This window comes from Pteropus vampyrus, unplaced genomic scaffold (assembly GCF_000151845.1).
Source record: "Pteropus vampyrus isolate Shadow unplaced genomic scaffold, Pvam_2.0 Scaffold434, whole genome shotgun sequence".
NCBI lineage: Eukaryota > Metazoa > Chordata > Mammalia > Chiroptera > Pteropodidae > Pteropus > Pteropus vampyrus.
Genome location: NW_011889215.1, coordinates 14,260 through 30,585, shown reverse-complemented (window position 1 = coordinate 30,585; position 16,326 = coordinate 14,260).

Below are 16,326 nucleotides of genomic sequence, written 5' to 3'. Positions count from 1 at the left end.
TAAACATATCACCTACATACTTATTTTATCAAGTTCTATGCAATTTAACAGATTTCTATATTTTTATATTATATTTTACCAAATGGGATAATACTGTATGCATTATTTTATATATTGCTTAACATTTTCCAAATAAAAAATATTTTTAACTTTGCTTTAACCTTGACATAGGATCGGAGCTTACGATTTTGCTTAATGTAAGATAACACATCTTATTTTAAATATGTTATTAAAGGTCCAGACAAAGGAGCAAATTAAGTGATAGAGTCCCCCCCCCTCTTTTTTACTTCATCAAAATTAAATTAGTTCAGTACTTTTCTTCTATTGTGGAAGTTTGCAAAACATGCACTCTTCAGATAAAGCCATCAACAAATATTTGAAAAAAATTTCCTAATTTTATTCAAGCATTAGAGGATTTCCTCAGTTTGTAATAGAGTAATAGTTAAGAGTTACATCAGATTTTTTTTTTTTTAAAGCAAGTAGTAGACATTAAACCAGGAAAGTAGTTGAAAAAAATCTTTATTTTAATCAGAAACATTTCAACCCTCAACATTTCCAAGCGGCTCTATGGCAAACAATGAAATGCAGCGATGTCATTGGTGATTTTCATGTTGCCCACACTAAACTACTGCTTATTTCATCTTTTCCAACTTCCCAGTTGACTCATTAAGACCTCTTGAGAAAAGCAATGCCAATGGAGAACAATACACATGCTCAGTATTTGCCCAAAGAGAAATTTATATGTGGGTAAAGGAAAGATCTCTTTATGTATCATCAGAAATAATATTGCATTGAGTCCAAATATTTATTTTATCTTGTTTAAAAGATAAGATGCTCTCATCTTTTCTATTCTGACCCCTTAGCATTTTGTAAAACGTAAGAAGAAACAGATATTTAGTTCAATTTCATAGTGATATTGTCCCTTCTCTTAAAATAAACAAAAGTGAACACCTAGAGTCTTCATTTGATATGAATTTTCAGCAAGACTTCATTTCTTTCACTCTCCTTTCATTATTGGAATGGCTTTTGATTTCCTTTGGTAACATTATAACCAGCAGCTGCATGATTCCTACCACTTCTTTTCTGCCTTCATACCAGGATAATAGTGAGCTTTCAGCTCACTATTGGAATTTCTTCAAAGCTCCAATATCTCTTTGGGAAAGTGCCCATGGAAAGCCTGAGTTTCTATTTATTTTTTTTAGCACACAAAGCTATGAAGAATTCTCATTCTGAGTAGGGTTGACTGCCAGAGTTTTCCCTGAATTTGAAGATTTCTTTTATTTTGGCTTTCACTTCCAAGTACCCTGGGGACACACAAAATCATGGTTCTTGAAAAGTAGTTTTTCTATTAAAAATGGGAGCTTTCTGATTATTTTGTACTAGAATATACAGAAATATTGATAACTCTAAAAGAAAAACAAATACAAAAATTTCAAAATTTTGCTCTTTATGAGGAATGTTTTACTAATTTCTCCTTTCCTGCAGTGGGTGACTCAAGTGTTATCAATTTTTATGCTGTGTAAATTTTTCAGAACAACCATGATGAACCTTTCCTCATTTTCTCTTACAGCACCTGGTCCCAGAAAAACTACTCTGTCATATGGAATCAATAACTCTGTTATAAATCTTGTCAATGAGTGAAACAACATGGTCAAAATGAAAGATTAAAGACCATTATTAAAATGATTAGTAGAAAGAATGAATGTGTTAAAAATTTGACAGTTGTCAGTACTAAGTTTTAAATGTGATAATTTTGAAAAAATTAATTAATAGGAATAAATGTGGTCATCAGGAATACAAAATAAAAAATAAAAAATCTGCAAAATATGAATGCCTTGGAAATATTTTCCTCCAATCACACACTCATTTTGGCACATGCAGAATTTTGAATATGCAGGTCAGTGAAACAGTGATGCCATATTTATCCCTTCCTTCAACAAATGGAAGGTGGCAAAAGATAAAAATGTCCTTTTATGTTACTTTTCTTTTATGGTCTGATCAATTGTGGTAAATGGTGTACCTCTTATAGCCATTGGTCACAATTCATCATTTACCACAGGATTACACCAAGTTTCATATGTATTCCCATTTTTGGTTGACTGACACGTGTTTAATACAGTTCAGTAGGCACTAGGAGAAAATGTTTTCCTCAGCCAGACAAGTTCTAGTTGAATATGCTTATCATGAGTTAGTCAACTCATGATAGCTCTAGGTCCTAGGATCCTGCTAAGAATAAGACATACAGAGTCTCTATTTAAAAAAATAACAATCCAGTTGTGCATAAAAATAAGTATTTCAGGTAGTTTTAGACCCTTCACTGAGCAAGCCCCGTGACAACCAGTTTTAGTTTAGTTCCTCCTTTTATTCTCTTCACCTAGGTTGGCACCCACTGCAGAGGAGGTGTTCAGTAAATATTCTATTAAAGAAAAAAAGTAAAACCTGTTTTTAAGGAGACTCAACTATTTCTTTCTATCCTGTTGATAGCTGTTTCAAAACCAGGTGAAATAAAGCATGATTAAATATGTTATTCAAAATTAATTCAAATCTTAGCCTTAATCAAGCTCCTAATCTCTTTTGGGATGCAAAGTCCCTGAAAACCTGTCCACAATCTGGCCCCCCATTCAGACTCAGAAGCGCTCTCTCTGAGCCCCATCCTGGTGCCATGACCCTGCTAGCAAGGCCACCTCCTAGAACAGTGAGGCCTGCTGGGGCATCAGAATGCTACCCAACTCTGGACCTCCTGGATTCCTTACTGTAACTCATGGCTTATTTTGGGGAAATCTTGTTTATGGAGTTGGATCTATTTGGTGAACGACCTAATGTCTGTTGTCATCCTACTGGGTATTAGCTTGTCTGCAATCTCAACTCCCCTAGCCCTGCTGTCTCTACAGTTGTAAATCCAGACTCTAGTCCTTCCCAACCTACATCATCTAAATTCAGTAAACTGGGCCAACAGGACAACTAACAGCCATTGGATAAGTGTGCCAGATCTCTGCCATCGCCCCTCCAGAACCCTTCACCTTTCTGCCTCTACTGTTTGTTTTTTGGGAGGCTGACCTGTGCAGAGTGCACTGAAGACTCCTGTGTCTTGGATACCAAAGATGTCTGAAACTAAAGGTCTTCCTTGCTTGTCTTCCTCTTCTGGCTCAATGCTCATATCATGCAGTCATCTTGCTCTGGCTACCTCTGATCCACAGGTCCCAGTCTCTGGTGTGCTCTCCTCTTTCTCTTCTCTTCTCTTCTCTTCTCTTCTCTTCTCTTCTCTTCTCTTCTCTTCTCTTCTCTTCTCTCTCTCTCTCTCTCTCTCTCTCTCCCTCCCCATCCCCACCTCCCCTTCCCCAGGACTGCAGGATTGCTCCCTTCCTAACTCTCCTCAGTAGAAACAGTGCTCAGTGTTATTAGTGCCCAGTTTTGGTACTATCTTTTTTGGCTTCCTGGACCTTTGTAAATGAGCTTTCATTAATCCCTCATCACATCACCAATATGAGTGTGCTTCTATTCCTTGCCATGGCCCTGGCTGGTACACTGAGGATATTTGTACATCATTGCCAAGCTCTCAAGGTAAAAGTGATTTGATCTTGGAAAGCTGTGATGCCTTGACACTTAGAGAAACTGGGGTCCCTTTTAGCACTCCCCATAGCTAATCTTCTTGTCCTCCTATTAGCATCTATTTTACTGGTCTTAGTATGGCAGTCATTATTCCTAGTATACAAGAGTTCTGCTTTTACTCTGTCATCTACAGCTTTAATTTTTCAACAGTAAACAAGAGAATAATGCTTGCTTCCATGGTTGTACAGGAAAAAAGAACCTCCAACCCCCACTCTTCCTTTCTTTTTTCTCCCTCCCTCCTTCTCTCCCTCACCTTCTCCCTTCCCTTGCCTTAAAATTTTTGATTTGCCTTGCCTTATAAATAGAAATGAATAAAGTATCCTAGCACATAATATCCTAGTTTCATATTAGTCCTGCCATGTCACTAATAAGCTGTAATTAACCATAATTATAATAATAACAATAAAACAAAATCTTAATTTCCTTATTATGAGAAGAATTTCTTTTATTGACTCACTACATTTCTTTATTTCGATTAATAGTACAAAATGAAAGAAACAGGTTAATGGCTTAGAAATGAGCTTGCTCCATAGTAGTGATAAATGCAAGAAAACTAATTAAGAATAGCAACCTTTAAAAAATTTTTTTTAATTTTAATTTTTCAATTAGAGTGACATTCAATATTATTTTATATTAGTTTCAGGTGTACAGCATAATGGTAAGAATAACAACCTTTCCACAAAGAGCTTTACTAGCCTAAAAGAAATTTGTTTTTAGTTTTTGCTCTAATCCCTATGATCTTGGAACAATACAATTTTAAAAGGGGTTTTGTCTCCCTAAATAACTGGAACAATTGTTTATGAATTCAGAATATCATGCTGGAGCTTGCTATACAAGAGTAGAAATTCATTACATTTTTAGTCAGCTTCTCTCAATAGCTCTGACTTACCTTATTACATATAATCTTCCTCATGTCCTAGAGTGAGAACCTCTGTAACTAGACAGTGACTCCCTTATCCCACGACTCTCTCTCTCTCTCTCTCTCTCTCTCTCTTTCTCTCTCAGTTTTTCATCTTTTCTCACTGCCCAATCCTAAGCAAAACAGATATGTTGTGTTTCTCAGAGGCATGCATACTCCTCAAGAGCCACATTAAAGGTCCAGCACTCTGCACAGTTCTCATAAGTTACTGCTATGGCTTCAAAGTGTGGCGTCTCCGTTTCTCATAGTCAGATATTGTTGGAGAAACAAGGCTCTCCTGCTAATTCCTCTGAAGACAGGATATATCTAGAAATAGCTCCTAAGTCAATAAATAATCTATTTACCAAAGCTGAAGGAGTTTTCTGAATGAGAAGAAAATATTTTTCTTTCAGTCAAGAGCTTGACTGTTTGAACTAGCCTGAGGGGTTGCTGCCCTGTACCCCCCTCTGAATCTTGGATAGTCTATAAATTAACCGAAGATTTAACTACATCAAGAAAAATGTCTCACAGGATTACCAGCAGCTTTGAAACAAAATATGGTAAATTTTCTGACTGATGTAGAATTTATAACATTTCTAAATAATTTTGTGATCTTTTGGGGGTAGCTCTTAAGTCTGCAGTGCTGCTTCATTCATTCCAGTTTGACAAACAGACAAAGAGGTCTTCTGTGCTTAGTTACTGGTTTATGTATCTAAATCCTGCCTAACCATTAAAAGAATTTTAGAGGGCTTTCCTCAGAAGTAACTGGCAGTCTGTCCTTGTGTTTAGGTGAAGTTATCGTTTTGCATGTTATGTTGGTGTAAGTTTTTTTTTTTCACTGAGTGAACTATGAGGGCAATTGGCAGTCTTTTCCTTCTTGTGCATTTAGACAGAATCCATTCCCCAACCCTGAAAGAGGCCTGACAGTGGTACATCTGTATGCCTATGCACTCATATTTTAGAAGGGCTTTGGGAGAAGCTTACGATCATCGGCCTTGACACCTGTGGAAGCAAACAATACCTGCTTGGCTCGATCTCCGTGGCATCCCCGTGGCTGTGCTCTGATCAGTGAGGTGCATTCAGGATGTCCATCATATTGTATGCATCTCACTGATCAGAGCACAGCTGGGCACCAGGAAGCTCAGATCATCAGAGAGTATTAAAGCCAGCTAAGATGAATTAGTGTTTCTTCTGTGTGGGGTGCAGTAAAAATTGTAACGTGTTTCATATTTACATGTAGTGGTGGGTGTACCACAAATGAGGAAATCAGGCTCCCTAAAGCAAAATCATTTGCCCCAAGCCACCCATCCAGGTGGTGGTAGAGTTGAGGTTCAGACCTCATGTCCAGCTCCTAAGCTGCTACAGCTACAGGGGAACATATTGTCTCCATTCTCTGGACTGTGCTGGCGTCTTCCATTCTTTTCTACTTCAGGAGAGTCCTGGAGGCACTGCAGTCCTGAGGCACTGCAGCCCTGAGTTCTCTTGAATTCTGACTTCCTTTTGGGCTTGGCCAATGGGAATCCCTACAGAAAGAAGATGGGAAGAAAGGAGGGGAATCAGACCTGATGTGTGTTTCCTGGCTGGTCCTGGGCTGGCTGTACCTCCACTGAAGGTCCCAGCTTCCTTCACAGCCCTCTCTATTCCCAAGTTTTGGCAACTGCCTCTATCACTCCAACTCAGGTCTCTGTCATTAGTCTTGAGGTCCTTTAGGGCCCCTACAGTTTTCCTATTCTTTCCCCATAGCTTTATAAATAACCCCTCATTAAATCTTTCCCAAACTGCTGTTTGTGCCCTGGTGCTGTTAATGTAAAAATAAAAGGCCAAAGTGAAAGGCAACAAGCGTTTATCTGAGATCCAAAAGAATAGCTCCTTGGGAAGCAATGATTCATGCAGAAACCCAAATAGTGTTCTGATTAAGAGGAGAAAACAAGGGGTACTTAGGAGAAAGGGCAGAGGGGAATAGTTACATTCGTTGAAGAAAGAAATTTCTGTAAGTGCAGATAAACCAATACAGTGATGCTAATTCTAAAGAGTGTTTTTAATTTTCAGTCCCATAGTCATAATATCGGCTTTCTTGTTATCTTCGCAAACAGTTGTTTGAAACACAGTGCTGCTTTAGGCCGAATCCAAAGGATGTTTTGCTCAGTTTTAACATTCCAAAGCTTTGAGGCATAAGATGTTCAAGGCGGTTCTTTTAGAATGGCAGCTCCAATTTCATTTTAAAGTAGCTCTGCTTATATTATTTTTTACAGTGCCCTACTGAGTGCAGAAATGCTTTCACTGTGTTATAATTCACTTAATGATGTCCTCGGATCTTATGGAGAATTGATGCCAAAATTGTTCATTTGAAGAATAATTAAATGTCTCAGGCATTAAATTAATAAATATTCTCTTTCCAAGATATCAAGTTACCAAAATTACCATTTCCTATATATATAACACCAAGCAATGACATTCTGGTTTAGCTGATTTATAGGCAAAAAATATACTCTGCAGATGCATTTATTGACACATATTTTGTCAGAAAAATCGAACCAAACTAACCCAATATGCTTTAGGCTGGCTTCAGAGGACAAGCACTTTATCTCAGATACCTGCTAACATCTCCTTCTATTATGCTTTCTTCTGATTTCTAGCTCTTTTGTTCCTATTGCAACCTACCTTCAAATTCTTTCATAAGAAGATAAGAGAAACTTACTGAAGTAATGGATTAATCCCATCTTTCCTGCCTCATTTTGCTTCATTCTTTTTTCACTGAAGACAATAATTTTACTCTTTACATAAGCTATGTTAGAGCAAATGTGATGATTTGAATGAGGATTGACAATGATCTTCATTATCAGAAACGTTAACTCTACTCTTTAGTTCCCTGCTCAACATTTTGGCGTTTTGCAATGATGTGGAACAATAAACTGATGAAACTGATAATGATTATCAGCTAAAACAACACAACTTTGTTTTTTCCCCCACTGCACAGAGATTAATGGCTGAAACCAAAAGAGCTTTTATTTCTCTCTCTCTCTCTCTCTCTCTCTATGTGTGTGTGTGTGTTTTGAGATGATGATACTTAACTGATTTTAACTTCCTGCTCCTCTTCCCACTATCTCTCTCCCCTGGAACTCCTCACAATTACCAAGGCAATCTCTCATGTCGGGATTTTAAGTTAACTTAGAAACTGTGATTTTTGGAATACTTTTTCTTGACTCATTCAAGATGGTTCATAAAACTCAGGTATGCTTGTAGTTTGGAAAATTAAATCTCCTTCCACTGAATTACTGAAAAACCAATGCTTTATAATGTCTTATATAAAAGCTCAGCTTCATATCAAAAAGAAAATATTCTAACTAAACATAATTTGGGTCACAAGATCCACTTAAGAGAGCAATTATGTTTTTTTTTATTTCTCAGAAATGTATTGTTTGATGGTTCCCACATCATTAGGGTAACAAGAGGACAGAAGTCAAATCTGTCTTCGATATATACACATGGAGTTTAATCCTCTAGTGTATAAACCCATAACCATTTTGTGTCTTAATATAGGTAGTATCGTTTGAATGCTAGGGTTAAAAGAAAACTGATGGAGTCTTGATAAATCCAGGGTCTAATCCTGCATCTTGACACTGAAAGATATATGAACTGGGCAACTCTTTTACCTTCCTTTTCCTGAATGAAAAGGGCAGACAGCATTAGTGGTTTTCCAGATTTTTTAGTGAAAAACTTTTCTTCAAAGAAACACTTACAGATACCAAGTACATACAACTGTTATATTTGGATTTGTATTTAACAGAATTGTGAACCAAGAGGGTATCTCACTCCTCTACCCCACTCCCCACTTCTGCTCCTACCACATCTCCTGGAAGTCTGAGGGTCCTGGACCAGAGGCCATGGCCTTCTATGACTCCTGCATCTCACATTGCTAGATTTCCCTTGCTTTCTGGTAAAGTTACCTATTATACACACACACACACACACACACACACACACACACACACACACACACGCACACATTATTATATATATTTATATAATGTGTATTATATATATATACCATTTAGTAGATAAACTGTATTTAATAATATGTATTAAATAGTATACCCTTTATGAGAATGAGAAATTACTGAAAGATGTTGGGGAAATAATAAATGCCTATATTCAAGTAAAGCTACAAAACTATGTTAAAAAAGATAACAACCCAGACTGACTGTGCTATTGCTGTTGCTTTGTCACAGACCAGAATTTTGTCAGAAAGTTTTGAGGAGTAAACATTTACATATCATCTCATTTAAATGAGATGCTATGGATTAACACAGCAATCCTTTGTGTTAATAGTGTTTTCCTTTTCACATGGGTAAGTTGAGGCCTGGAGAATTTGGCAACTTGTGCAAAGGCAAACACCCAGTTAAGAGACAGTTAGGACCACTCCTAACTGTGAGATTTTCTCACTTTAAACTCTGAGCTCTTGAGCTGTTTTCTGTAGTGGTCATGAAAAGTCAGCCTTTTGAGGGAAATTGAGTGAAACTTCCAGATTGATGAATGAGCTGTGCCTGGATTAACCACCACACTACATTTTGTGGTCTTTCCTTTAAAGGGTGTTATTGACCAGTCACTTGCTGCTACTCATTTTTAAATATATGGCTCATATTTTTCTATCAAATAAAATTACCCAACTGGTAAAGGTCAAACAGTCACCCAAGTTATTCTTCCCGTTACAACTTAAAAAAGAAGAAAGAGCTCTCTGTGTTTAACAAAAATATCTTCAAGAAAAATGTGGATTGGGGGAGAGTGGCCAGGATGCAATAGTATTTACCTTCTGATAGAAATTTTATTTATTTTTTTCATTGTTCTGCTTGTCTTTTTCTCTCTAACAGTTTATTTTTGACATTGTAAGTATAAAGAGAGAAAACTATGTTGAATAATTTTTATTTGAAGGTATGAATAATTTTTTAAAAACTCTGTAAATATGAGTAATAAATTATACATTATGTTGATTGAAATCTTTCTTAGATACTGTAATGACTTAAAGCAAAAATGACTCAGAATAAAACTTTTTCTTCAACATGTTTACTTAATGACATCAGAGTACACAGAATAGGCAGGTGTTTATAGTAGACTTTCATATCAGAGATCAAAATCTACTTTTTAAATGGGGTTCCTATAAGCAAGTAAGAACTGCAAACAGAGGGATATTTATGTATCCAGTGTTAACCAGCATGGTTATCACAGTTTTTCACAGTGTAGACTATTAACCACTGCATCAGACTCTGATGAGGTGCTTGATAAAAATTTAGATTTTTGAGTATAGTACAGACCTAAAGGATCAAAATTAGGGGCACTTGAGTGTTGCAATGTGCATTCTAAGTGAGTATCCTAAATGATTCTTGTGTACCCTAAAGCTTGAGAAATAGCCGTGGTGTGGAAGTTAGACAGAACTGGTTTTAAATCACCACTTCATTGTCAGTATCTATATAATTTTTGAAAGTATTTTTTAGAAATTGAAATATAATTGACATATGACATTATATTACTTTTAGGTGCACAAAAAATAATTTGATATTTGCATATATCATTTTGAAATGATTACCATAATAAATCTAGTTATCCATCACCACACATAGTTATAATTTTTTTTCTTGTGGGGAAAGCTTTGAAGATTTACTCTCTCTTCATATCAACTTTACCGAGTTGATGTGAGCAATTGTGAAAACAACTAACTGGTATAACATTGGGATTTAGAAAAGGTTGGTTATTGTTATCTGACAATAAGCTTTCTGAAGAGCCATGAATAGGACTGATCACATTGTATTCTTAATAAGTGTTACCATACACTCTCACAGTGTGTGCAGAAAAGGCATTATCTCTTGGAGCTTAAATAAAAGATATGATGAGACTTTTCCAACATGTTTTGGGGGACTTGTGTAGGGACCACTTTGAAGAAGGAATGATATAGAGAGGTGTGAGTATTAGGAATAATCTAATCTTAGGACCTCAGTGGGATACTCCCTGTGTCAAAATATATTTTCTCTGGAGATTGCCATATATTTATCAAAGTTTATTACTGTGGACATAAAATGAGTACTTCTTAGGAGGGTAAGACTTCTTGTAGCTCATTAACATTTATCAGAGCAGAGAAGCATTGTGAGATGAGCAGAACAAGAGCTCTGCCACATAAGAGGAGGTGGGAGAGCAAGACTGGAACAAAGAACAGGTTTTGCCCACTCACAGTTTTGTCTAAACTTGGCTTCATTTCATTTGTTAAACTTGATCTACTCAAAGTAAACTGGGCAGAAAACCAACAGGCAACTTTAAATAAAATATGAAGCAGAGGATGTAATATAAAGTCAAATATGAGCCATAAAAAATTCTTTTTATATTGACATAGAGTGATGTCCATTACAGAGAAATAAATCAACACTCAATTGCATTGTTTCCTGTTCATTATGCTTTAATTTTGAGAACCATCTGAGGGAAAAATATATTGTCTTTTCAAAATTACAAAATTTTTTCTGGGCAGATCATTTCCTTAAGTTGATGGCCAAATGTTAAAATATTTTTTATGTCATTTACGATTTTGTCGCAGTCACCTCAATAAAGTTTGGTGAGATTTCCGTGAAAATTATCTTTCAGAGTAGGATTGTTTTCCTGGGATGGGGATAACTTTACTATCATTAGTATGTATGGTGCAGAATTTTATGTAAATGAGGTGTGCTGTCACACCTTTTACTGATTTAAAAGAAAAAAAAAAGTTGTGTCTGAAAAAAAAAAACACACACAAGTATGGTAGTTTAACACTTTTCTCAGTTCTTGATCAAATATGGATAAGTACATATATAGAACATTTGAGTGAAACAATTACCAAATAGATCTAATATACACTGAAATGTATAGCTTATAAACAGACACTGGATGTTCAATTCAAATGTTCATGGAACATCTATAAAATGTATCAGTATATTAGGTTACAAAGGAATAAACTGTAAATAAGACAGAGTAAAAACTGTATATTTCTAGCTATGTAACAATATTGTAAATAAATGTCAACCATAAAAACAAAATAAAATCCCAACCATTTTGAAATTATAAAAACATGTGGGAATAAACTTTAAGATCAAAGAGAAAGTCAAGCTTAAAATTGCAGAATGTTTAGAAAATAACAATAATGGAAAACTCCAAATAAAAATTCACAACTTATTGCCAATCCTATACTCAGAGGAAAATAGAATTTATAATAAAACTTAGGCTCTTAAAAAGTAACAAAAAACAAACCTAGGAAAAACAAAAAGGAAAAATTAATAAAGTTCTGAAAATAAGTCAGAAAAAGGAAAAGTAATAGTCTTGATGCATATATTAAGGGTTATATCTTCAAGAGAAAAATGAAAAATAATCACATAAAACTCTGTAGTTATAAATCAAGGAATGGGAAGGGAATAGTGTAAGATTGCCATATTATGAAGGAAAACAGGGAAATGACCAGTTATAGAGAAACTTTATAAAACTCTATCTTAAATAAGATAAAACATAGAATAAAATAAATGTATAACTAACTACAAAACTGATGAGAAAAAGAGAGAGAGTGAAAACCCAAATTCTAATTAAGCTCAAAAATTTATGAGAAAGCGCTTCCAAACTTTAAAGAAACAGATTAATTTTGAATTCAGCTGTTCTAAAGTGTTCTTATTACTCTTACGACGCCTATGTAAAAATTGTACCAGAGCCAGTAAAGGTAGCATACAATATAAAAACTGTAGATCCGCATCACTTTATAAATATTGATGACGAATAAATAAAATATTAACAAATTGAATCTGGCAGTATAATAAAAAATACATAATAAAGATAGTAATGGACTATAACCAATTGGCAAAATAAAAAGAATCCATGTGTAGTATATATATACAATGGAATATTATTCAGCCTTAAAAAGAAAGAAAATTCAGACACATGCTACAACATGGATGAATCTTGAGGGCATTATATTAAGTGAAATAAACCATACACAAAGGGACAAATAGCACAGAATTCCACTTACATGAGTCACTCTATATGAGTCAAACTCACAGAAATCGAGAGTAGGGGAATGGTTACCAGGGTCTTAGGGGAAGGGGGAAATGGGAAGTTAGTGCTTAATGAGTGCTGACTTTCAGTTTTGTACAATAAAAAGAGTTCTGGTGATGTATGATGGTGATGGATGTACAACAGTGTGAATACACTTAATACCATTGAACTGCACATTTAATATTGGTTAAGATGGTAAATTCATGTTTTGTGTATTTTATCATAATAAAAACAAATAAACAAAAAAGGCAATTGATTCAAGAGAATGTTTTCTCCAATCTGTTAAATTTAACAGGAAGATTTATCAGTTTGTAAAGTAAATCTGAAAGACTATAGAATACATGTGGGAAATTAGAATATCATATTTGGTGCGAAACCTCTTACAAAAGAATAAACATCCAGGGAAGAGTTGGAGAGGCAAATGTTGTTGCTCCTTTGATTATATCCAAAACACCAAAGGACGGCAATAACCAGTGATGTTAAGAGGGAATATTTTATAGAATTGGACAGCTTTCTGGAGCATAAATAATCTTTTCAAAAGTGATATATTGAAATGTTTCATGAAAGGGAGCATAGGAGTGAGGTGGTGAAGGAAATAGAAGTCATTTGTTAATTACAATAAACTGTGGACATCTTTTTGTTGGGCAAAGTGGTGGAGGCTATGTTTTACATGAAGAACAGTGGGAAGGGCATCTAACATTTTATTTGACTGAAAAAAATTAGCTGTTTTTTATTGATATGTAAAATAGACAGTATTTGACAAAATAGGAATGAGGCAATGTCAGTATGAGTTCAGTCTTTTAGTTTACACTTTATCATTTTTAAAAATTTATCTTTTTATTATGGTGACATTGGTTAATGAAATCCAGTAAGTTTCAGGTGTACAATTTAGCAGTAAGGCATATATATATATTTACTGTGTGTGTTCACCACCCACAGTTAGATTTCTTTCTGTCACCATATATTTGACTCCTTTTACCCCATCTACCTTCTTTATTCCCCTCAACCCTTTGGTAACCACTACTCTATTGTCCATGTCCACGAGTCTCTGCTTATTTGTCATGTTCGGTTGTTGCTTTTAGATTTATATCCCACATACAAGTAATATCATGTAATTTTCAATTTTTTCTGTCTGGCTTATTTAGCTTAGCATGATTATCTCAAGGTCCATCCACGTTGTCACAAATGGCAGTATTTCATCTCTTCTTATGGCTGAGTAATATTCCACTGTATATATATACCACGGCTTCCTTATCCAATCATCTATTGTACGACACTTCAGTTGCTTCCATGTCCTGGCCAATGTGAATAATGCTGCTATGAACATTGGTGTGCAAATATCTTTTCAGATATGGGTTTTCAAGTCTTTGGGGGTAAATACCCAGGAGAAGGATTGCTGGGTCATATCTAAATAAGATATGATAGCTCTTCTTTAGATATGAAGGAGAAATAAAGACCTTTCCAGACATACAGAAATTGAGAGAATTCTCCACTGCGAGGCCTGCATTACAGGAAATACTCAAAGGGGTCAGCTCACATAAAATGAAATGACAAAATAAACAAACAAACAAACAAACAAAAAACACATAACTATGAGTAAGGCTACTAGCAGGCATATAGAAGGAGAGGCGTTCAATCCTTATTAAGAGCGGGGCATTATAAACTTAAACAATAAGAAGAGATTTGCTATTGTAATATAGTAATGAATGTTCAGCATACATAGGGACAAGTTGAGACAACAATAATAGTTTATTCTTTAAAAATGAAAATTGAGGAGTTTACAGAATTTAATAACATTTTTTTATTCTCATTGCTCTATGATTAAGACCTATTTACTCACCATTGAATTTTATTTTTGTTCTAATTCAACCAAAATATGAATAGTAGGGCTTTTTCTCCTGGGAATACTGTATGGGTGATTTTCAGTGAATGATGACTGCTTTAAAAATAGGATAAAAAAAGATCATGGTTTCCACTCCAAAACTTTGTGGCCAAGAAACAAAATTAGTTTAGATCTTGAGAGAGTAATGACTGAGAGAACATGTCATGCATAAAACTTTCTTGAGCCTGAAAATAACAAAGATATGAAAAAGAAGAAAAATTTCAGGTATCGTAAATTGCCAACCCCCCAGGTTACTTCAAAGAGGATGACTCAGGGCCACATAAAGCAGTAGCATGTTGCATATCTTCAGAAGAAAGGTGGCTGACCACAGGGAAGGGAAAGCACAGTGATCCCACAGAGAACTGAATCATAAAATTTTGCCTTTGTTTTTTATCCCACAGAATTCCCTCTTCACCCATGTGGTTTATAGCTATTTTCACATGGCCATCCACTAAAAGGAAAATAAATCTAAACATGTCACATCTACCAGAAATGCCATTTCCTTAGATTACTCCTCTTGATTCTAGTAATAACATTATATAAAATAAAATAAGTGTTAAGGTAAAAAAAATTGATGAAGGTTAATTAAGATAATTACATATTGATAATATGAATAATTTGCTAGGAGAATAAAAAGAATTATGGCTCTTACAATATAGCATCAGAGTATACGGTGGAAGACTACAGTATTTCAAAAAAAGAATTACAACACTAAAATGTGTACCTCTCTCAATAATGGATAGAAAAATCAGCAAAAAATTAATAAGGATATAGAAGACTTTAAGAACACAGTCAATAATGTTGATTTAGTAGACATGTAATAAGCCTGCAACTAACAATTAGAGAATATGAAACCTTACTAATGCTACTAAAATGTACACTTAAAATTGATTAAAGTGACAAGTGCGCGTGCACACACACACACACACACACACACACACACATATAATCTCCACAATAAAAATAAAATACATGTGGAACCAAAAACCACAAGCTAGACTCAATTCAACAAACACTAACCAAAGAACTGATATCAGATTCTGATTAGGTTATTTGACCACATGCAATACAATTTGAAATCAACAAAAGCCAAAGAAATCCATAATCTCCCCGTAAAATGTTTGGACTCTAAGCACACTTAAAAACAAGTAAAGGTAAAAAAAAAAAAAAAAGAGAGAGAAAAGAAAAAAATGAAGGAAGAAGAAATGGAATGAGGGAGGCAGAGCAAGAGAAAGTGGGCAAGTGAGAGAGAAAAGAATCCAAATAGAAATTAGACATTATTTAGAATGTAAATTCTCAGGCAACATTTATGAAATTCAGTTTAGCCAATAGAGGGAAATTTATATTCCTAAAATGCATGCATGGGGAAATAAATCTTCACTGGATTTCTCTTATTCCTTTAAAGTTCTGGCTTTTTTAATAACTAAAATTAATATACTATGACACTAGAGAGTGTTTTACTTTATGTCTCAAATATTTTACTTTTCAAGTGTCTTGATTATTATACTTACAGTTATTTGTTTCCTTAAAGAGTAATTCCAGAAAAGAGCTGTCCATGGTCAAGATGGCAGAGTAGATAAATGCCATGCTTACTTCCTCCCATGATCACATCAAAATTGCAACTAAACTACAGAAGAACCATCATTGAGAATAACATAAGTCTAGCTAAACAGAAGTCCTATAAGAGCATACAGAAGAAGCCGTACCAAGACTGGTAGAAAGGGCAGAGATGAAGAACAGGCTGGTCCCACACTCATGTGGGGCATTTAAAATTTGGGAGGGATATTGCAGCTGCAGAGTTACCCCCCAAAAGTGAAGGGTCCTAGCCCCACCCCCAGCCAAGGGTTCTAGTGCTGGAAAGAGAAGTCCCCATAACTTCTGGCTA